Consider the following 22797-nt stretch of genomic DNA (forward strand, 5'->3'; position numbering starts at 1 on the left):
CATCCTGTAGGGTGAATTCTTTTGAATAACACTGACTTCCTATACAAATAACACTCATTTCCTACCAGGCAAGTGGAATTGTTAGACTCCAGGATTGCATATCCAAGAAAAAAATTGTCAGTGAAAGCAATGAAGGAATGAAAAATCTCCAGGGAAAAGGTTTCAAAGGAAAATGAAACTGGGGGAGAGGGGTGTTATTTAAAAATGAGGTTAAAAGACTATAAACAGGTGCTAAGAAGGGCCCACCTTGCCTCTTTTGAATTAACATAAATATACTCTGGGCCGCACACACACTCTCTTAAACTTAAATGGCTATCGAGGGCAATGCTCTTAAACACGGAGAGGAGACAGAGGAGAGTGTGTGCCTAATGAACTGAAAATCTATCATAAAATTTGAGACTAGGTAAAAGCAGACAAGTTCAAAGTAACATGGCTCTGAGTTTTGTACAAATAATACAAATTTATATCCATAAACCTGAGGCTTATGATGTGTGAGAAATTTTAAAATGCTTGGCATGCATTCATTGGAAGGCATTAACTCTACTGGCCCTAATACAGATTGAGGGCAACAGGAGGATGTAGAAGGCAAAGCTCATATTCATCAGAGATTTGCAACATTTACAGTGTTTTAAAAATAATATTCTGAGGTTGATTTTTCAGGCTGTCTCAGTCACTATCTCCAGTCAAGGCTCTTGTGTAAATGGGGTTTGTTTTACCCGACAGTGTGTCTATTGTAACTTGGAGCCACCTGTTAGACAGCATGAAGTGTTGCCTAAAAATACACAATAAGCAGATTGTTTGTTACAGTTGTGCACAGACAACTGTATTAGTGTTCTTCACACCATATGTCCATATAAACAGAGCTGCAGTAAGCTATTCACTAGAGAGTCAAACACTGGTGAAGAAGCTTCTCTTAAAAAGGTCCAGGCCTTGCAAGCCTCAGTTCACCTGTTCAGTTTGCATCAGGATTGCAAATGTTTAGAATCAAAGGAGGAATATTCCTTCTGAAGTCTATGTAGAAACTTTCATGCTAGAAGTAAAAGAGGCTATGAATTTTAAGGTTTCAATATTTCTGCAGAGAACAGAAGAATTCCTTCTCTCTCTATAGCACTGAATTTAAAAAAAAAATCAAATTCTCCTCGCATTCAGACCAATACACCAGTGAATTATGGGATCAAGATGTTAAAGATTAATGTCAAGTCTTATCATGACTCTGTAGGCTCAGTTTTATCCATAGTTAGAGTAGTCCAGATTCACAACACAAGGAAAAAGAAGCTATCCAAGTGTGAAGCAAACCAAGGCACACTGTAAAGAACAAGTGCCAGGAAGTTATGTCCATAACTATGCTTTCAGGGTGATATAACTGGAAAGGCATGAACCCCAGGTTCTGCAGAGCCATCCATCTTCCTCATGTAATCTTCCCCTGTGCAGGGCTGGGCTGTCTGATGACTTCACAGGCACTGGTTGTGTGGGAGTCTGTGGTTCACTCACTACACTAGGGAATGTTATCCAGCGACTTCAGAGCAGGAAGTTATGCTATAGATGCAGAATGCTGCCTGAAGCTCAAGTAGGCCTGGGTCTCAAGGTGCTACTAGAAAAGAGACTCTCGGGTCACCCTGTCACCTTCTTGAATTAGTGCTCTTCTAGCTATGCCTATGGCTATAACCCACCAGGGGGGCTTATTAGCATCTTGTTGATGGGTGAATCCTATGGAACAAAAACATCCTTAGCAATTTATCTTTTAATAATCATTATACAGGTTGCCCTTATGGTTAAATACATCTAAATAGCATAGACTGATTATATTAACTCCATTATGTCTACATATACGTGTGTGGGTGTATGTGTATGTACATATACACATGCATATACATATATATACACTTACATGTAAATATACAGCTAATACAGTCAATCTACATTGTGTGTGTATGAACTATTTCAAGGATGTTTTAAGTTTTCTCTTATATACCAAGTACCTTTTAAGATGCAAACGTTCAGCTTTCTTATATATCCAAAACAGAAAACATTATGAACCTATCTACTATCTTTTGTGCTTTCATCAAGAAGTCTTTCTAGCAAAAGAACAGCACTATGGAGATGATTTTTTGAAAAGGTTCTGCTTCAAGGTTACTTAAACCACATTTTTCACAAATTACCATGAAAGCTTTTTCCCTGTGCTGGTTTCTTTCTATTAATACAATGAATACAATGCCTTCTAATTTTACACATTATGTTGGTCCTTTTTTGGAATAATAACATTTTAAATCCATAATATCAGCACCTTTTACCATTGTGTAGCTATTGTGTAATCTCAGCCCTGTTCAGTCTAATATTTTGAAATCATTTTTATGATTCTTTAATTCCACCGTAGGACTATTTCTATATTAAGATGCATGTTCAAGTGCGGAATATGCCCCATATCTTTCTTTCTGGAACTAAATCCCCAAATTCATTGTTAAGTATATCTTGTTCTTCCTTTAGAAACTATCCTTCTACATACCTGCTTGCTATCACTTTGCGAGAGCACCGGAGAGTACAGTCACATAAGCGTTATATAGGCATATAAAGGTGACATAGGAGTTATTGCCTGATATCTTGAAATTTGGTTACTTAGCATGCACAGGAGCTCTAGCTTAGCAGCAAGCAACTCTAGGGAATAGAACTGCTTCTATTATAAAAGCCTAAGAATATGCACAGTGAAAAAGATCAGTCAGGTAAGATAAGGAGTAAGCATGGGTAGAAAACAGAAGAGTAATTTTCATTGAAAACTTGGTGAATATGAGGGGGGAAATCAAGTTCTCAGCAGGATATTTCAAACGATGAAAAACCCCAAACTTTTTGGTTTTTGTCTGAAAACATACAAATTGAGAATCTTATTTTTTTAAATAAAAATGTGAATGTTTCTGAGGAAACAGAAGAAGCTTTCCATGAACATTTTATTTAAATTGAAAGTTCAAGTGTGACAAATTTTTCTATTCTATGTGAGCACCTCCTGAGAGATGCTGAGTTCCCCCATTCTCGTGATTTTAAGTCAACAGCAAAAAACATGTAGCTAATACATTTGTGCCAAATATCGTCATGTTTGTTTCCTTGTATGTTGCATACAATGCCCAACCTTTTTTGTGCTGTTAAATGATCTTGTATCATTTAGATCGGGGGGTCAAAGAAATGGCCCATGGGCCGGATCTGGCCCACAGAATTGCATTATTTGGTGTGTGGGGCTCCTGGAGGGGCTGGGAATTTGGGGATGGAGTGAGCAGGGATGAGCTCTCTTGCCAAATTCCACTGTACAGAGCCCCATTGGAGATTATGTTGGCAATGGAGGCTGAGTGACAGACGTATTAATTCCCATGCTCACGAACGCATGGATAATGTTGCCACCACTCACCCTGCCACTGGAAGTGGATCAAGTCCAGTCCACAAGGCTCCTCACAATTTAGATCCAACCCATGAGGAGCCCCATGATCTGGATTCGCCTCAGTGGCCCAAGGGAGTTTGGCACCCTGATATAGACTCTAAACTCTCTGGATCAGAGCCAATTTCTGGCCAGTGTTTAACACTGCATAGCACAATGATGCTATAGTCCTGACTGAGGTGTCTATTTACTACTGCAATATAAATGTAAATTATTGTTATTTGCCCAGTCCACTGTGGATAAACAACTTATTTAAAAAAGCACCCAGAGTTAGTAGTGCCATATTCCCTTAGAATCAGCCACTTCATTTTGTATTTTGATTTTTACGACTGATTTTTAAAACACTTGAGGCACTGTAGGGATATGATGGCAATTTGGTTAAGATGAGCCAAGATCTAGTGTAGATCTGTCCAATCGCTCACTTCCAGTTGACCGAGATGTAAATAAGTACCTGTATGTTTAGGCTGAAAAGTCAGCTGTGGCCAGATGTGAACGCGAGCTACATCACACATGTCTGCTGTTGGCTTGGTGGACCTTACTCATGCTAGCCTGCTGGGTATTTTAGGCTTATTCAAACCATGATTGACTAACTCAGGTGCATCAGGATCTTCAGCAAATGTTGCTTAATTCCTTCCTGCTGCTGAAGTGGAAGGAATGGTAGCATAGAAGTCATAGCCAAATGGGCAGACTAGGAATTTTTTGGCTGTAAAGATCCTAGCAAACAAGGACAAATGACTAATAATCATCAGCTACAGTATACTAAATGGATCCTGTCTGGGAACGAATGGCATGTCCCAGGGCATTCAAGCATCCCTACCAATCACTGTGTGAGAAATCAGTAGCACTAACTCCCCTTCAGTTCCAGCCACTTATCTGTCAGTGATTCAGAGCATCCATCTGTAAAATGGGCATAACATCTCATACAAATATTGCGAAGGTCAATCAGTGGACATTTAGTGTACTAAAACCTCAGAAAACAACATACTGCATTAAAACAAGGGTGTCAAACTCACATGGGGTCCTGGACTGGATCTGGATTGCATAGCTCTTTGCAGGCTTCATTCAACCGGGTGACTGAGGGCTGCTTCAGTGGCACTATTACAGGTCCAGCAGCACAGAGTCCAGCGGGGAGGCAGGGCCCAGCGGGGATAAGCCAAGCTGGCCACTGATGGCCATGCCCAGCAGGGTCAAATGACCCTGGATTCTGCAGTAGGCCATGCTCCCCAATTTCTGGTGCCCACTGGTAGCTCAGTGGGCCAAATAGAGTGGTTCTCAGGGTCAGATCTGGCCCATCGGCCATATGTATTACATCCTCGCTTTAGAATATTGGTCTATCTTGTCCCATCTTCTCTCAGACAGTGCTCATTGGCATTGAGTTGCTTGCATCTAGTTTTAGTTCTGGATCATTTTTCTGTATAGTTTCCACATCTAACTGCAAGTCCTTCAACCTTGCAACTAAAAAAAAGAAAGAAATAGAAATAGCCCTGAATTTCTTTGAAATGTTTTTGTTATAGCTCATTGAAAACATTTTTTAAAATAGTCACTACTCAGATAACTTTCTGGGGGACAGTTGCTGTAACATTTTGAATTTTCAGTGATAAATTATCATTGAAAATTGAAATTTGAAAACATTTCCACTAGCTCTACTTATGTTCACTTATGTTCCTAGCCCGTTAGCAGTACATCCATTATACATGCTGCTTTTTCATAAGGATACATAGTCTATATCTGCAACCCGAACGCTATCACATTTCAAGATGTAAGCAGGCTCGTTCACCATTGAAAAGCAGAATCCCAAGAAACAATGCTACATGATATGACTTTGGCACTTCGGTAGATGATGGTCTTTTCAAAGTCAGCTGTTACTCAATACCGTAGCATTATGTTTAAAGGTCCCTGTATTCCTGGACAAATCCATTCTTTAAATTGAGGGGTCCTAGCTATGCATCTGTATGTAAAGTTTCCATGGAAATTTTAGTAAAATTAGAGTGCTGGGTAGATTTTAATTTATGCAATTGCATTCTTGCTACCAAGAATCACTTTTGACATTTTACTTACTTATGTTACCTTCCACTACCTGTTCTGAACTGTTTTGTATTACAACATCTTAAAGAGATTGCTAAAAAACAATCTCTAACTATAGGCTGAGCTAGTTAAAATCAGCATCTCTCCAAAAAAGCTCTGGATCTGATCCATATTTTTTAAATCTGAGCCGTGATTTAGGATGGATTGCACCATACACATTTTTTGCTATGTTATTATTTACCATCTCCTGTAGGAAAGCTACTAGATTCAAATTCATATTAGAGCAATAAAAGGCTTCCCTTGGGTGCTGTGCTGCTCTTTTAAATACTGAAGCACATGGCTATGGAAGCAAAGCATTTATATAGCAACATTCATTACTCTGACTGAAGTAAAAAAAGGTCAGCTACTGCAGTAATCTCCTGCTGTAAATTTGCTAAAGAAACAATGCTCCAGTAATAGTATGCATTTAACAATATTGTCGGCACTAGGACTCATTTCTTTCCCCCTCGTCGGAGTTATCAATAGCATTAAATGCTACATTCATGGAAACCTTTGTACTAGGAAGGAAATCGCAGCATGCCATGTAAAACAATGAACCACACAATTTCAATTGCAGCAATGCGTCTGTACCTGGTAGCTCTTACAACTTAAAGTAATTAAATATATATTCTATACCATCATACAGATGAGGCTGAATAGTATCCATGGAGGCTCACATTGATTGTCCTTTCTTCCCAAGGAAGAAAGATCGCTGGCAAAAGATTGCTGGTAGCAGCCCCTGGTGACAGATTTTTCAGCATGTTGCAGACGGATTGGCCCTGTGCCTGACAATCCACTAGGACTGACATATTTTGGGCAGAGCTGTGGTGAAAAGGGAGCCATGTGGCCGATGTTAGTAAACATTATCTCGCACAGTCTGGCATGACACCATCAGCAGCGGGAGGGTGAATGGCTGGCAGATCACATGAACTGGACACACAGGCAGATAGAGCTGCCCAGGAAACACAAGCTAAGGCCTATAATCTAGCAGCTGCTCCAGTTTCCATGACAACTAGAAACTGAACAATGAACTGGAAATCCAGCATGTGAGCTTTTATTGAAAGGTCCCACCGCCCAGCCCAACTGAGGCCAGACTCCCCAGCCCCCACAGAAAATAAAGGAATATCCATAATGAAAACAGCGCGGTACGGAAGAAATATAAGAATCCGACACCCCAAGACACTGATGCCTTTTCCAATGGCAATGAGCATATTCCCATCGCTGTATAATGTCTTACATTAATTTGGGAACGTTCCCAGCTTTTGATTGTGCCACACGGCATTTAAACTCACTGACCACCCATACTGAAGGTCAATTTTGGGCCAAGGTGTTGGATTGCAGAGTGCTCAAATACTGGAACTAGGAGTTTAGCAGAGTTGTGGAAGGGCAACGAGGGTTTTAATTTGCAGTGTATTTATTTTAGGGCTGGGTGTGGGATGCAGAGATTGGATTTAGGTGTGGATCTGAACAGTTTCAAAGTTGGGGGGATTCAGATCAGGGCTTCTTGCTTGAGCCCAGTTTTTTTATTTGAACCAGTGTATATAAGGTAAAAATATTGGCCTGGTTCTGCTTTCCAAAATGGGATGGGAACAGAACAATTGAGTGAGGGTCCCTCTTAAAAAGTAACTAAACCGCCTCCGTGCCCTGTATTCAGGAATAGGAGGGGGAAATTAAACGTTTCATCCCTGGATGCTCTTATTAGGAAGAATTCCTCCAGTCAGAAGCTAGGCACACAAACAAAAACTCTTCATTAGAGGTAACTTGGAAAAACACAGCAACAAAGTATGTACATGAATAAAAAGTAAAATACCACCTTTCAATCGTTCATTTAACTCCTTCCTGGCCACCAGAGAGAATACCCCATGGATCATGTCTCTTGGTTGCATCTATACACCAAACCCCACTTGTGGCTGTATCAGCAAGCAGCAGCTGTCCAAGTGTTGTGCAGAAGGTCTAAACTAGATTTGTGATTCAGATCTATTAAGGTGCTGAGTAGACAAGGCCTCCCTGGAGACCATCAGCCCTACTGCTGTCCACTGCATCATCTGTCACCACACAGCCTTCAGTTGGCAATGGCTCTCGCAGGAAAGTCCTCATACTCCACCGGGCCTCTTTGTTCCATTTCTCACAGCCAAATCTTAAGCCTTTACAACAATTTTTAGTGAAGGAAGGGAACTAAAGGCACTTAGGATCCTTGAATAGAGTTCCAGTTACTTAGAAATGAGTTCTTTGCTACAAAATAAAAGCATTTCCTCTCCAAAATACTTTGTGAGTCCATTAGTGATTGTATCTTCCCCTTCCCAAAACATAAGTTCACGTATATGATAAAATCAAAACTCATCTGAGGAACTGTAAGTAGCCAATGAAAATTAACATATTTTAAATTTGCCTTTTTTTCAGTCTTCCTCCTCTTTTTTTTAACCAGTAGTGAGAGCATAAAATTCTTTCATCTCTAGGTGATCTGGCTCTAGGTCTTAAATATAAGCAAATCAGGTCTAAGTCCACTCAAGTCCATGAAGTTGTCCCAAGACAGTAACACAAGCTGGGTCTCCTGCTTTCTGGGTCAGCCCAAACCAGCTGACTATTGGGCTGATTGGACTAGAGGTCTGTTGGACTAGAGCAGTGGTCTCCAAAGTGGGGTGTGCGCACCCCAGGGGATGTGCACAACGATCAATTGGGGTGTGGGAAGAAAATATTAGAACTTCTATTTCTATTTGTATTTATATAAATATACATATATTGGGGATGCGTGCTCAAAAATGTTTTACTGATAGGGGTGAGTGATCAAAAAAGTTTGGAGACCATTGGACTAGAGGTCTGTTCGACTTCCAAGCTGCATGCCCCATGGGCTACACAAGGGCAAGCCACAGCCCCTTACACCACATATCCCACGACCCCCGCTCCTACATATCATGGCTTTTTGCTGGGTATAATTTCGCGACTCTCTGGCTGCATCTACATGAGACGCTACTGCACAGTGGTTACTGCACATTTATTTAGTACTTGCATAGACTGTGCACATTACTCATATAAACTGTGTATATTACTGTGCAGCAGTGACAGCAAATGCTTTTTTTTTTGTGGCGATCCTGCATAGTAGGCTAATACTACTGTGCAGTAGCATCACATCACAGTTTTTGCGATGTGATACTACTACACAGTAGTATCAGGCTACTGTGCAGTCAGCGTCTCATGTAGATGTGCCCACTCTCATTCTGTGTACACGTGTATGGAGCTGTGTACTTGCCCAGCCAGTGTGCAGCCTACTGGACTTTCTCAGTAGTCAGGTAAGTGTTTCCATGTCCACACTGCACATGGAGCAGAACAAGCGTGTGTAAGAGCCAAAATTGCCAGTCATGTAGCTGGGTAACTGCTGTTTGGGTGTGTAAACACAAATAGGATTCTGCCCTTAGTCCCTTTGTAAGGGAACAATGAAAGAAATGTTATCTCAGAGAAAGGCATGTATGCAGTTTGAGTGCACGACTTCAGAGTTAGGAATTTCTGGTTTGTGATCATGACACAGCTTCCTCCTGAAATTCTGGATAAAATGGAGATATGAACTCTATGGGCAGTAAGCTGAAGGATTTCTGGAGGAACTGAAAAAGGAGGAGTATCGCCTGTTCTAATGGAAGATGACAGCTCTATTGGAATTGATAGAACATCACAGTTCTATACCAGCTAAATATTAGAATCAAGAATAATAATCAGTTATTTTCAATCAATTTTTGCATTTTTATTCCTCCAAGAAACTGTGGAATTAAAACTATGAAAGGATTTGCTGCATATCTGTGGGGAAGTATGGTACAAAACAAGTTCTTCATGGTTGAGGATCAATAATCCGCTCAAGTCAAAGGAAAAACACCTATAGTCCATTGCTTTTATATTTATTTATTTACTTGTATTTGGGTTTTTGTTTTGCTTGTGTGTTTGTTTTAGTGTGTCTGGGCTTTCTGACCCATTCTGTCTTTTATTGATTCATATTTAATTCATGATAACACTCCTGTTAACATAATATAATAAAATGCAGCAATATGTATGTATGATATATTGAAGTGGCTCAAATTAGCATAGGAAACAGCTGGGACCTCATTTGCAAGTCTCATAAATCAATGGGAGTTTTGCCTGATTTAGGAGTGAAGAACTGAGTCAGAAGCATATAACTTTGGAATATATTTTATAGCTCTCCCATTACAGAACAATCTTTTAATATCCTTATCCTGTGAAGTAGAGAAGTACCACTATTCCCATTTTAAAGATCGGGGGACTGAAGCACAAAGGGAGCCTATTTTACATGCCTGCAGCCATATAAGAAGTCTGTGATGAAACAAGGAACTGAACCCAGAACTCCTGTACTCTAAACACTGACCTGTCCTTCCACAGGTATCAGACCTGCAGTTTTATAATCACAGGAAAGCTTTTAGTTGTTGTTGCTTTCTTTCCCCTGTACTACACAATATGGAGTGAAAGGGTAAAAACTACATTAGGGCTAGGTACAGACATTCAAAAAGCCCGAAGCAGCATTGATTTAAGATAGGCGGTTTTCTGTAAGCGGCATAGTTCAGATCAATAGCAAACAGAACACACATTTGCCCTTTGAAGTTGTGGGGCGGTGTAAACCGGGTTCCGCTGTTTTTAAAACAGTCTGTGTGTGCAGGCTGGTTTCCAATCGTGTATACCCGTAAAATGTAATGTCTGTACCTGGCCTATGGGAATGAGCACATAAGACTTACATTATCACTCCTGAACTACACTTTAACAATACCAATGCTGAACATCAGACAAGGTACTAACCCAATAGCCCTTTTTATGGGATAGGATATTTTCTTCGTAATGTAATTTTATTCTATTTGTTCTAATGCCTTCTTGCTTAAGAGAAGAGCAGATGTTGCTATGTTTAGGGCGGATCCTGCAAGTTGCTAAGCACTTAGTCTTGAACCAGTAAACCATGTAAGCATGTGCTTCATTTAAAGGAGGTGAAACCAAAGATACTTGGACACTCACATATTTATAAGGATGTGAACCTAGTGCTTAGCTGAGTCAGAATCTGAGTAGTGAAAACCTTGCAGGACCATATGCATTTCACGTAAGCATTTGCAGACAGCTTTTAGATGGTAAAAGGGAGGTTTCCTATTTATTAAGCTGTAAAATGATTTCCCAAGAAAATCTGGACCTTTGTTAGTGTGACAGCCTCCCATTAAATTGAGAGACAGTTTTGCCTGAGTGAGGCCTACATGAATGAGCAATAGATATGCAACAAATTGTCTAAAACCTTATGCTGAAACATTCAAGACAGCAGCAAAAGCTCTTACTTCAGTAGTGCAGGGCCAGGCCCTTGGCACATTAGGTTTTCAGAGCTATCTCTTTTCTAAATGGGAAATGTAAAAAACTACATGAAAGTCATGTACTGAAAGATAAGCCATTTCTCAGTTTAAGTATATCTATGCTGCAAAGAAAGGTGCATTCTTAACTTGGGTTAGGCAATCCAAGTTAGCTAACTTGGGTTAAACAGCAGTGGAAGTCTAAACAACCTGAGCTACCAGCTCAAATTAACGCTGGCAGTAGCAGTGCCCAAACTTTTTCATGGCTGACTTGACCTCTAAGCACTATTTCCAGTCATGCTCACAACCCCTTTCCTGCAGTTGAGTTCCTGATGGGCTTAGGACTCCACTAATAAGGCTTGTGGCCCTAGGCAGTGTTGCAACCTCTAGTTTGAAACTACTGGTCAATAGGAAAACTTGGTGTTGAAGGAGAACTGCTAATCTAAGCTGTAGCCACAGCTCTGTATCAGTGTGGCTGCTCTGCTGTGTAGCTGCCTGGCTATACTTCTGCTATAGCTTCTTTGCTTTCATTGCTATTTTAACCTATGTTTACTAAAACTATACTCCCCCTTCCCCCCAGTTGATGTATCTGCATGGATTTGTTACAAACATTGTATTTTAAGTGAGCTAGATGCTCTGAAAGAAATTTACTGTCCATGCACCAAAGAGGTTGCAATCTGTGATGTTATGCTTCCTTACGAAAAGAATATGAATTCTTAATAATGAAAAGAGAAGTGCAAAGTGAGACTTTACCATTACTAGAGACTTTCAGTGTAAGAAGAGCTTTCCTTTGGTTTTGTGGATTAGATAATAAGATCTCATGCCTAGAATTTTTTTTACTACAAAGAGAAGAAACAAACCTCTTGAATTACTATGCACTGAATCAAACTCTTTGTTTTCTGCTGAAGAATTAAAAACCTGTAAGCCTCATTCATTAAAAGAGTAATACATACATTTCACATAGTAGTGTTTGTATTGAATTACTGCATCTTAAAATTCAGAACAATGATCACTATGGTTTCAATGTCCTGCTCAAAATTCAGATTTAGATCATTTCTGCTACAAGATCTGATTAAACATATTGATTGTCTCAAATGCCATGGGTCCTTTGCTGCTCCATCAAGCCTTACTTCCCTACCCCACTTCTCCCAAAAGTGATTTTTTAAATGTTTTCTCATTCCTTACCCTCTTAGTTTTGGCCTCAGTTGCTTGCACATGACTTTCACTTAAGTCCATGAGAACTGTGCTTTTAAAGCTAGCAGAGTATGTAGTCCAACTTTTCTCAGCTCCTTAGTGCAACCCTAATAGGCCTTGAATGGATATGGGAAACATTTCAGCATGCAAGAATGGATGAGCAACATTAATTGGCACCACTCTTTCACATCTACAGTGATTGAAGTTATAATTTAGAGACACATCTAAATTTAGAAGAGATGAGAATTGGCAGTCTCTCAGGCAGCAACTAGGTTGTTAGGTAGTAGTTGTTAGTGAGTTATTTAGTGTTAGAGCCAGACAGGGACTGCAGAGGTTGAACATTGCTGCAAAATAAAACGTATTGTGTAGTTTTTCTCATTCATGTATGCTGTATTTACTGTGGTGATCATTACATGGTGTCAGCAGTGGTGAATGAGAAAGAACTCGAGAGAATTTGAGATCCAAATTGAAACACAATTTGGAAATTGAGACAGAAAGTATATTAGAAATGTAAATTAAATAGAACTTGAAGACACAAGAAACTGTTTAAGCTTTTATGAGAACTTACATCAGATCCCTAAGGGGCCAAGTTGGGATCTGGATCCAGGAACCTGTTCTGAATTAACCTTGAGAGGACCTACATGAGATTTAGGTGGGATTTGACACTTCAGTTTTGAAGAACAATCTATCTGAGCCTTCTTCAGAAGGCACAAAACTCTGAAGGTGCCTAAGTTCAATACTTTTGTATTGGACCATACACTTCCATATGTGACTAGACTTGGGTTTTCTAACATACTCAGAAATGATCCAGCTGGATCCCCTCAGTACCTATTCCTGCCTAAACTCTGTTATAATTCAGTTTGGTACTAGTGAGGCACATAAGGTTGCAAAGATATTCAATCTACAAGTTGGGCTCCAAGCATATTTAGCTCACATTTGAAGTATTAAATTCAGCACAGAAATTGCAGTGGTGGTGCCCACCTTTGGCCCAAAAGATGGTTCATCTGGGAAGTGGGAGACCCAAGTCTTTGAGGTCTTCCTCAAAAAAGGAGATTCAACCCAAATCTCCCAATTCTTGGGAGAATTCCCTCATTAAAGGATAGACAAATAATCTTCTTCCCTTTGTGTTGAAGTTTGACCAGTGCATTGCCATGATTGGTGCTAGGGGCTTGAGGAAGTGCATTTTAGGATGAAGAGGAACATGCCTTTGGAGCCCAGTTACTGGTTATGACACTCCCTGGAGATTTATAGTTTTGGTCCTTGGTGGTGCCAAAGTTATTTCTCCTTTTTAACCAATGCCTATCAAATGTAAAATGCGTAAAACACCTTCAGAGCAGAGATCAGAACCCAGGACACCCTTTTAAAAGAACTACAAAGGCATGCTCCTTTTATAAACCAGGACAAATTGAATCATTTGCTCAAGCCAAGGCACCTAGATTTTATGTACTGCAATACCTAGATGTAGGTGCTTCTGAAAACAAACTGAATCGCACCCCGGCTCCTTGGATCCAGATTTGTAGACATATATGATCTGATACAAATGACCTCTGTGTTCCAGGGTTTTTTAAAACTTTTTCATTGACTTATTACAGGTATGTATACTCTGCAGTCACAGAACCTATCCAGTTTCCTATCCATGGTTTTGGTCCAAGCCTATCTCCAATTAAAAACTGTATCATATTCCCAAATTCATTAAGCTTAAAAATGTCAGTGGTATCCTGATTTGAATTACTTGAATTGCCTTAATTTCAAACTCAAGAACAGTAAACTCTAGAGTAGATCAAAACCAAAGGAAATGTTCACTCAGGCCCCTAGAAAATAAATCCACTGACTATCACTACTTTAAGGTACATGAGCTCTCCCGTCCTGCATCAGCTCTAGAATACCCACAGCTCAGCTGAGTTTTTTTATGCTTTTTTTAATGCTTTTTTGTGTTTCTCAGGGTAGATCAGTGTGATTGCATAACCAGCTTCCCTAGGCCACTGTGGCCCAGAAAATTACAAATATTTTCTGGTGCATTAGGTTCTATATATGCAAAAGGGACCTGACTGTTCGAATATATTTCAGACTTCCAAATCAAGATGAGAAGCTAGATCTGGAATTCTCCAGAGAACTGGAAGAAGCTGTGAAAACATGGGATATGGTCATCATGGGAAACTTTGATTACCCAGACATCTCATGGGAAGAACACTTGGCCAGATCTGACCGGTCACTTAGGTGCCTGACTTGTATCGATGAGCTGTACCTGTCTCAGGAAGTATACAGGTTAACCAAAGGAAATGCTCTCTTAGATTTAGTTTTGGCCAAGGGGAATGACCTGGTGAGTGATCTGACAATAGAGGGTAGCCTAGGCGACAGTGAGCATGACACTATCACTTTCACTATCCATTGTAGGGATAGGAAATCTGTCAGTAAGATACAAATTCTTGACTTTAAAGAAACTGACTTCAATAAACTAAGGACTTTAGTGTGTAATGCCCTATGGGATCATGGACCACAAGGAAAGAGTGTGGATGAAGAGTGGTCATTCCTCAAGGACATGATCCTCAGTGCACAAAAACTATCTATACCTGTACACAGAAAAAAGGTGGCACAGGGGCTGGGAGGCCATCTTGGCTCAATAAGAAAGTTGAAGATCTTCTGAAAAGGAAAAGGGAGGCTGACCAACGATGGAAGCTAGGAAAATGCCCCAAGGAGAACTACATAAGATTGGCCCACACCTGTAGGTAGAAGATTAGAAGAGCAAAGGCGGTGACCGAATTCAGGTTAGCAACTAAAATCAAGGACAGTAAGAAGTCCTTGTATAGGTATGTAGGTAACAGGAGGAAAATCAGTGGAAACGTAAGACTACAGTTCAATGCACGTGGATATCTGATCATCAACATCAAGGAGAAAACTTAATTCCTGAACAAGTACTTCACATCTGTATTCCACCAGTCTAAGAGTGATAGCTTGCTGAATGTAAATATGACACAGAATAGTCATAGTAAGGATGATCACCTACCAATAGCCAATGCAGAGATGGTGAAAGAACTGCTAGAGAGGCTGGATATCTATGATTCAGCAGGACCAGATGAACTCCATCTGAGAGTGCTGAATGAACTGGCCAAAATCATCACAAGACTGCTAGCAAACTGCTTGGAGAACTCGTGGCACTCAGGAAAGGTCCCAGAAGGTGGGAAGAGGGCCAGTGTTGTGCCCATCTTCAAGAAGGGGAGGAGAGAATACCCAGGGAACTACAGGCTGATCAGCCTGACCTCAGTCCCAGGAAAAATCCTTGAAAAATTTCTCGAGGAGTCCATATGCAATAAGCTAGTAGAAGGGAAAATTCTAAATGACAGCCGGCACGGTTTTGTCACAGGTAGGTCATGTCTGACTAACCTTATCTCCTATGACCAGGTTATTTACCACCTGGATAAGGGAGATAAGGTTGACATAATTTACTTGGACTTTAGGAAGGCCTTTGACTTGGTGTCCCATGAGGCTCTCCAGCTAAAACTAGGGGACTATGGGATCAACAGTTAGATGGGTGGGAAACTGGCCACAGCATCGGACCCAGAGAGTACAGTACTAATAGATGGAGCTGTGTTGAGCTGGTGGAAAGTAGCCAGTGGTGTCCCCCAGGGTTTGGTACTTGGACCAGTGCCTTTCAACATCTTCATCAATGATCTGGATGTGCGGGTGAAAAGCAAACTGGCAAAGTCTGCTGATGACACTAAGCTGTGGGGAAGTGCGGCAATGCATTAGGGTAGGCTGACGATCTAGGCAGACCTAGACAGATTAGTTAGATGGGTGGACCAGAACCAGATGCTGTTCGACACTGAGAAGTGTAAAGTGCTCCATCTGGGGAGGAAAAATCTGCAACAAACTTACAGGCTCAGTGGTGCTACACTAGCTAGCACCATGTCCAGAAGGGACCTGGGGGTCATAATTGCCTGCCACTTTAAGGGCTGGAATAAACAACAGAGCAGCCTGCAGGTGGCTGCACTCCCAATTAGGAGTCACATGGCCAGCAGGAGGCTGCCTGTTTAGGAAGTGGAACCAGCAGCTAGATACAAGAGCAGGCTTTGAGCAGTAGGCCAGAAGTTTCCTGCAAGCAGCCAGAGGGGAAACATCACCCGGCTGGAGCTGCTGCTCACATAACATCTTAGAGGTACAGGACAGGAACTATGGGGATGGAAGGAAGTTTCTGGTCCTGGGGCATGATGTAAAACTACACCTGCTAGAGATGGATGGTGTGGTGGGGCTGCCTGTGATGTAGTGGTCCCCAGAAAACACCACACCAGTTGCCTCCCTATTGAAAGGCAAGTATGGGGCACTTTATAGCCCCACCCTCCACAACCTGGTTAACTTGTATCGATGAGCTCTACCCCTGGAGTAGGGACAGGTATGGATCCATCCAGGCATTATCATCAGGCCTGTGACCTGAGGGGCATAAGGCCCTGAGGCTCTAGTGAAGGGACAGAGGAGTGGCCCCAGTGAGGGGACGTAATGATAAGTAGTAGGCTGCACAGAATAAGATCCATATTGGGACCTGAAGGAGTCTGCAGAGAGGGCATAGAGTAGGGTCTGTGTAGGCAGTCTGAAGGGCTGCACGGGGGAGTGCAGAATAGGGTCCGAGCAGGGCCTGAAGGACTGTGCATAGGCCAGCCCCAGTAGTTTGATAAGTGAGCCCCAATGAGGGGGCATGAGTTTCTGCCCCAGTGAGGGAGCATGAGTTTAGGCTCTAGGGTGAGAGTATAATGGCCAAGGTAAGACTACGGATGCCTGAGGCCAAATTTGGGCCAGAGGCCAAATGGTACAACTCAGCAAAGGAGCCAGAAGATGTTTGATGATTTTGGATACCATCTGTAAGGCATGGGATGCGGTACAGGGGAGGTCTGAAATGGTGGAAAGTAAAAAGTAGAGGAAAAGTATCTTGTGTTAGGATGCCAGCTTTGGATTTAGACACAGGTATGTATCCTGGCCAGTGCACAGCCTCCTGCACATACTTAACCTCTGTGGCTAGGGGCAGAAGTTACACATAAACCAGTTTAAGTGATCAGAAACTGGTTTAAACCTGTAATGCAGCAGTTGGCAACCCCCGGCATGTGTGCCGAACATGGCAAGTGAGGCCATTTTCCTCTGCATGCGTTGGGGCTGGGGGCCAGGAGGCAGCAGCTGTTCGCAGCCTCCCAGCTGCAGCCGACCCCAGCTCTGGGTAGCTGTTGCCTCCTGCCCCAGCCCTGGCCCCAGCTGCCTCCCAGCCCCAGACCTGGCCTCGGGCTCTGGGGAGGCAGCACATACCAGCAGTTCTCCCCGCTGGGCTGCCCTCGCCACTTCTACAAAGCAGCGTTGGAACCCGGCGCAGCAGAACACAGGAGGGGGGTGCAGAAAGCTGCCTTCTCCGAGCTCCCTGCTGTCCTCCCACACTGCCCCTGCAGGTGGGGGCAGCAGCAAGGGGCACAACCCTGCACTGCTGCCCATGCTGCTCCCATGCACACAAGGGAAGTGTGGCAGGGCAGTGGGGCGCTGGGAGCAGACAGCTTTCTGCACCCCCTGCTGTGCCCTGCCACGCTGGTTTCCACTGCTGCTTTGCAGAAGTGGCAAGGGCATCACTGTGGGAAGCATTGCCGGTATGTGCTGGGGCTGGGGTTGGGGCTGGGAGGCAGAAGATGTTTGCAGTTGGCCCAGGTTCTAGGTAGCTACTGACAGCCACAGAACCTGGGCTAGGGGTTTGGGTGGGGGGCAAGGGACACAAGCAGGGCATCCTGCCATGTACTCCCTGCCCTCATTTTGTTTTTCTGGCATGCCAACACTCTGGCACCTTCCAAGGTAGGCATTGTGGGGGGTTTCAGAACTCCAGCCAAAAAAGGTTGCCTACCCCTGCTGTAATGGACTATAAGTTGAGCTCATGTAAACCAGTTTCAAAATGGCCAAACCTGGTTTGAGATAAACCTGGTTACATGTAGTATCAGACTTAACCAATTGAGGTCAAACTGGTTTATGGAACTTGTATCCCAGACCCCTTCCTGGTTTAGGTTAAATCAGAGTCCTCCAACATCCTGGCATGTTTTGCAGCACATAAGTAGCCTCAGCTCCCCCACTCCCCCTGCAGCCAGATCACATCCCCCTCCCTGCCCCCTCCCTGTAGCCAGCTGGCCACCCCTCAGAAGGACTCTGCCCAGGGCACTGTGTCCATGCCCCCGCCGCTGCTGGCTGCAATGAGGGATTAAACCCACTTCCCCTCAACCTACTGGCTTCTGGCCACCACTGCCCCAGGTGCACGGCCCTGGGTGCACAAGCAGAGCCCATCAGTGCTCGTGCTGCTCCCCTTGCAATGGGGGGATTAAACCCCCACTTCCCTTATGCTGCCAAGTTCTGGCCCTGCCCTTGCTCCTGCCACCAGCCAGGGAGTGAGTGGGGGTAGGGGGCTGGAGACCCCTGACAGGGGCTGCTTCCCTCCTCCTCCTCCAGGAAGACCTCTGGTGGGGTCCCTGCAAGTCAGGATGGAGGTTTAATCCCCTCCCCAATTATACTCACTCCTGCCTGAGCCTGGCCACACCCCTTGCCTCAGCTTAGTTTCCCCCTAGCTGAGGGCTCCCTCTAGTGTCCCCCAGCTTCTGACCTGAGCCACTGCAGGCATGTGCCTGAATTTCCAGAGTTAATGTCTATTCACTTGCAAATTGGTTCAATCTACACAGGTTAGAATAACCTGCAAAGATTGAATCAAGTCAGACTCTAGTTTTGTGAATGTCTGTCCCTAGCCTGCATGCACCCTTTTATATCCAAACTGCAATTGAAGTAGAAATGCTACCTGAATGCTAGTGCTAAAAATGCCACTTACGCAGCTACAAATCTGCCATTTAGATGCACAAAGTGAAACAGAATTTCACAATATATTTAGATTTGAAATATTGCCCAGGAAATGGGAAGCCTGGATTCTAAGCTTCCTGACCTAAGAAGACACAACCACACCTCACGTTTCCCTGCATAGTGTTCAGGATACAGAATAATTTGCACAGGTCCAGGCTCCAGGTTTTGACAACAGTGATACTGGGCAGCCCAGGATTTGGTAATCATGAGGACCAGAAGGAGAACAAGTAGAATAAACATGCCTCTCTAACCCAGTGATGCAAACACATCCAGGAAGAGAGGAAACCTAACTTTCCAGTCCAGGTACCAGATTTATTTCTGTGTAACATAAAATGTTTAAACAGACACGGGGAATCAGTATCCTCAATTTTTTGGGGTTGACGAATTATTTTTTCCAGTGGGAGAAATAAATGTCCCAGTGGGAGAAAGAAATGTCCTTTCCAGTCTGTTGCAATTCCTAGGTAGTACAAAGGATACTCTGTTGAATAAATACTTTTAAAAATGTAGGGAAATGTGAATCATTCTGAAACTAAAATCCCCTGTAAAGTTATAAGAAATCTTTGCCCTGGGAGTACAGATTCCAAAGTTGTAGTTGTCTGAGACATGCTCTGGTTAGATCCTAAAGGGCACCTATACACGTGCAATGAGGCTGCTACAACATGCTATAATTACAGCGCGTCAGAACAGATTTGATTAATCGAGTCTGCTGGAGCATGGTAATTACCAGACTCTAGAAGACTCCAGCATCACATGAATCAGCATTCCCATGCTGAAAAATGGAGGTGATCTAGTATAACACCCTTGATCCTTCAGAAGGGAGTTTTGATGGGTATAGGGACTTGCCTTTAGATTTTGAATGTATTTTTTACAGCATCACAACCATCTGTGGGAGAGAAATTAATTTTATTTTCAGTGGGACAAATGTTGCTCACCTAACACGCATGAGTGCCCCCTCAGTGAAAGAGCTGGAAAAAAAACAGGGAATGCACAGCATTACCGTAAAGGCAAAAAGAACTGGAATCCAGAGGTCAGCCTTAGGAGTAAAATCCTTGCTCCAATTAAGTCAACAGCAAAACTTCCATTAGTGTCACTGGGTGTGTTTACACATGCAATTTATTTGAAGCAATAAACTCCAGCACATATTCTATCAAAATTAACTGGTCCCAGGCATTGTGTGCCCAAGTCCACAGCAAGTTGAACCAGGTCAGAGCAGCCCCAGGAGGTCATCCTGCCAACCCAGGGCTGCTCTGACCAAGCTCCATGTGTTGCAGAAGAGCTGGGTGGGGCACAACAGTGCTACAGTGCAGGGCTAGCTGACAGGCAGCACCTGCACCAAAGCACCCTCATGCCCCAGTCAGCCCCATCAGCATTTACATGTTAATTGCTGTACACTAAAAAACTCTACCACAGGGTAGTACTTATATTTAAAAGTACTAATTTGCAGCAGAGTTTATTAGTTTACTGCGCCCTAATAGGGGTGCACCTATAGAGGTTGAGATGTTTACTGTGGAGCTAATTAGGCAGCTCCACACTAAACATCTCCTGTAGGTATGCCCACTGTAACCAAGAGTTCATCCTGGCTTTGCAACAGACTTCTTTTGGGATTTACAGAAATGCTAGGCATGTACTGAAGTCAATATGTACTTCACAGGGGTCACATAGGACACCTATATACCAGTGCGCAGTCTGCTTCAGTAAGCTGGAATTTCAGCGGGTCAGAGTAGACTTGATTAATCAATTCTGCTCGATTGATTCAATTGTCATGCTTCAGCAGCCTCCTGCATCTCGTGTATCAAAGTCCCTGCATTTAAAATGGTGGTAGAGGCACTTTATCTAAAGCTCATTGAATGAGCTTTAATTCAAGCACCCCACCACCATTTTTAAGTGCAGGGACTGACACAGGAGATACAGCAGTGCTTTAATTAGAGCAGCTGTCAGAGCCACTCTAATTAAAACACCACTCCCGCCCCCGGAGCATGTGTAAAAGTGCCCATAGTCACAAACTGTTTTGTAAGCTTCTGCTAAAATAGACATCATGGATGTGCAAATTATTATTTCAATAAAAAAGGATCCTGAGGACGGGTTCAGGTCGTATTTGCACAGGTAAAGTTAAACCATATAAAATCAAACAGAAGTTATTTTAGCAAATACATATGCAAAACATATTGCTTAAACAAGTTTGATCTTCTGATATAGAAGAGTAACAAGCCAGGAAATACAGGCTCAGGGTTGAAATCATTCTTCAGTCATTTCATTGCGGCTAAGTATATTGATACATATAATGGGAACAGACATGACCTGAGTGAACTGTATATGTCATGAAATCTCAGGCAATTTCTGGCAAGACCTGGTGATAAGTTGCTATAACAGCAGCTTGAGGTCCAGGAAATTTACTTTCACTTGAATTAATGGCAAGAGGTGACCTAGTGATAATGACATCATTAACGCATTTCACCTCTTTAAGCTCTCCCGATGGTGGTTTTTTGCTTATACGGCTTTACGGGGGCTCATTTTGTTTTGGTGTTTGAAGTTCCTTGTGTTTGTAGGGGTATTTTTAATAAAACAAATAAAAAAGAGTGGTAAAATGTCCTGTGGGAGTCATTTTAACTCAGGTATGACATATTACAAATGTGTGACCTGGGAGAAATGAATTTGGCTCAGTCAGCAGTGAGTGTACATTTTTCTCACATAAAGGAACTGAGGATCTAGTCCAGCATCCTCTCTGTGACTGTGCAGTGCTCAGATGGTAGAGGAAGGAGCAGCATGCATTGCAGTAGGCACTTTACAGGATAATCTTTCCACAGAGAAAGTTTTCTCAATAACTGTAACATATTTTGGCTATTTGGGTTGCCCTGAAGGCAGAATTTGGTCCTTAAACAGAGACTTCTGAAACAGTGCTAACTGATTGTTTGAAACATCTCTCTCCAGAGATAATACGGTCTGTCAGGAAAATACGATACATGTATTAAAAGAAGCAGATGGATGGAGTAGTTCTCTATTTTGCTGACTCTTTTAACTTCCCAGATTGGCAAGGAGTGGTTTGCCTGCTGTCTGCATCTCCGTACTGATCTTTGTGAAACTGCCAAAGATCCTCAGACTCTTCTAAATCTATCTTGGACCTCAATCACCTCCTCCAAAACAAAAATAAATCAAAATCTTGAATCCATGTCATGGCTCCCCATTTTCATTTCAATGACCACTTTCATATGCAAAAAATATTTTAAAACCCAGAAATCACTTCTGTTTAGTTATGACTGGGGTGATTAAAAAAAATACCCAACTCTAAAAACTGAACATTTCTAATGTTGTTCGAATATAAAAATGTCCCTGGCAAATTGTTGCATGGTGCTACAATTTGAAAGCAAGCTTACGAGTTTCCAAACATTATTTAAAAGAAAAAAGAAACACTAGCAAAGCCAGAAGATATTAATGCTGCTGTGTATATGAGCATTTCTTAATCATCCTGAGACAGAAGTCACCAGGAGTCTGAGCTGAAGTCACTGGGAGTTTTATCACTGAATTCAGTAGCAATTGGATCAGATCCCTATTCTTTGGGAAAGGCTCTTAAGGACAGGATTTTGTGCTGAGTCTTTAAACAAACAGTCTAAGTCTTGGTTTGACACTCAGTCTTGATCCCTAAATACTCAGGTACCGCAATAGTGAACATGACATCTGACTCTGAACAGAGTAGATGGCAATTTTCTCTGATACATTATTCAACCTGTTTCCTTATACTGAATATCTAGTACACAGACACTGTCATAGCTCTCAGGAATTTGTCTCTGTCCATAACACAGGATGTAAGCATGTGTGAAAGTATCAAATTACAGCGGTAGCATGGTTTTTACATCTATATTCTGTCTGTTTACAAATTGATGTTAAGATTCTGGCTGTGGAAACCTGGCTGTGGGATAGGGATAGGATGGATGTTTGAAAAAACTTGCTTTT

This window comes from Crocodylus porosus, unplaced genomic scaffold, assembly GCF_001723895.1.
Source record: "Crocodylus porosus isolate Cpor-Errol unplaced genomic scaffold, CroPor_comp1, whole genome shotgun sequence".
Taxonomy (NCBI): domain Eukaryota; kingdom Metazoa; phylum Chordata; order Crocodylia; family Crocodylidae; genus Crocodylus; species Crocodylus porosus.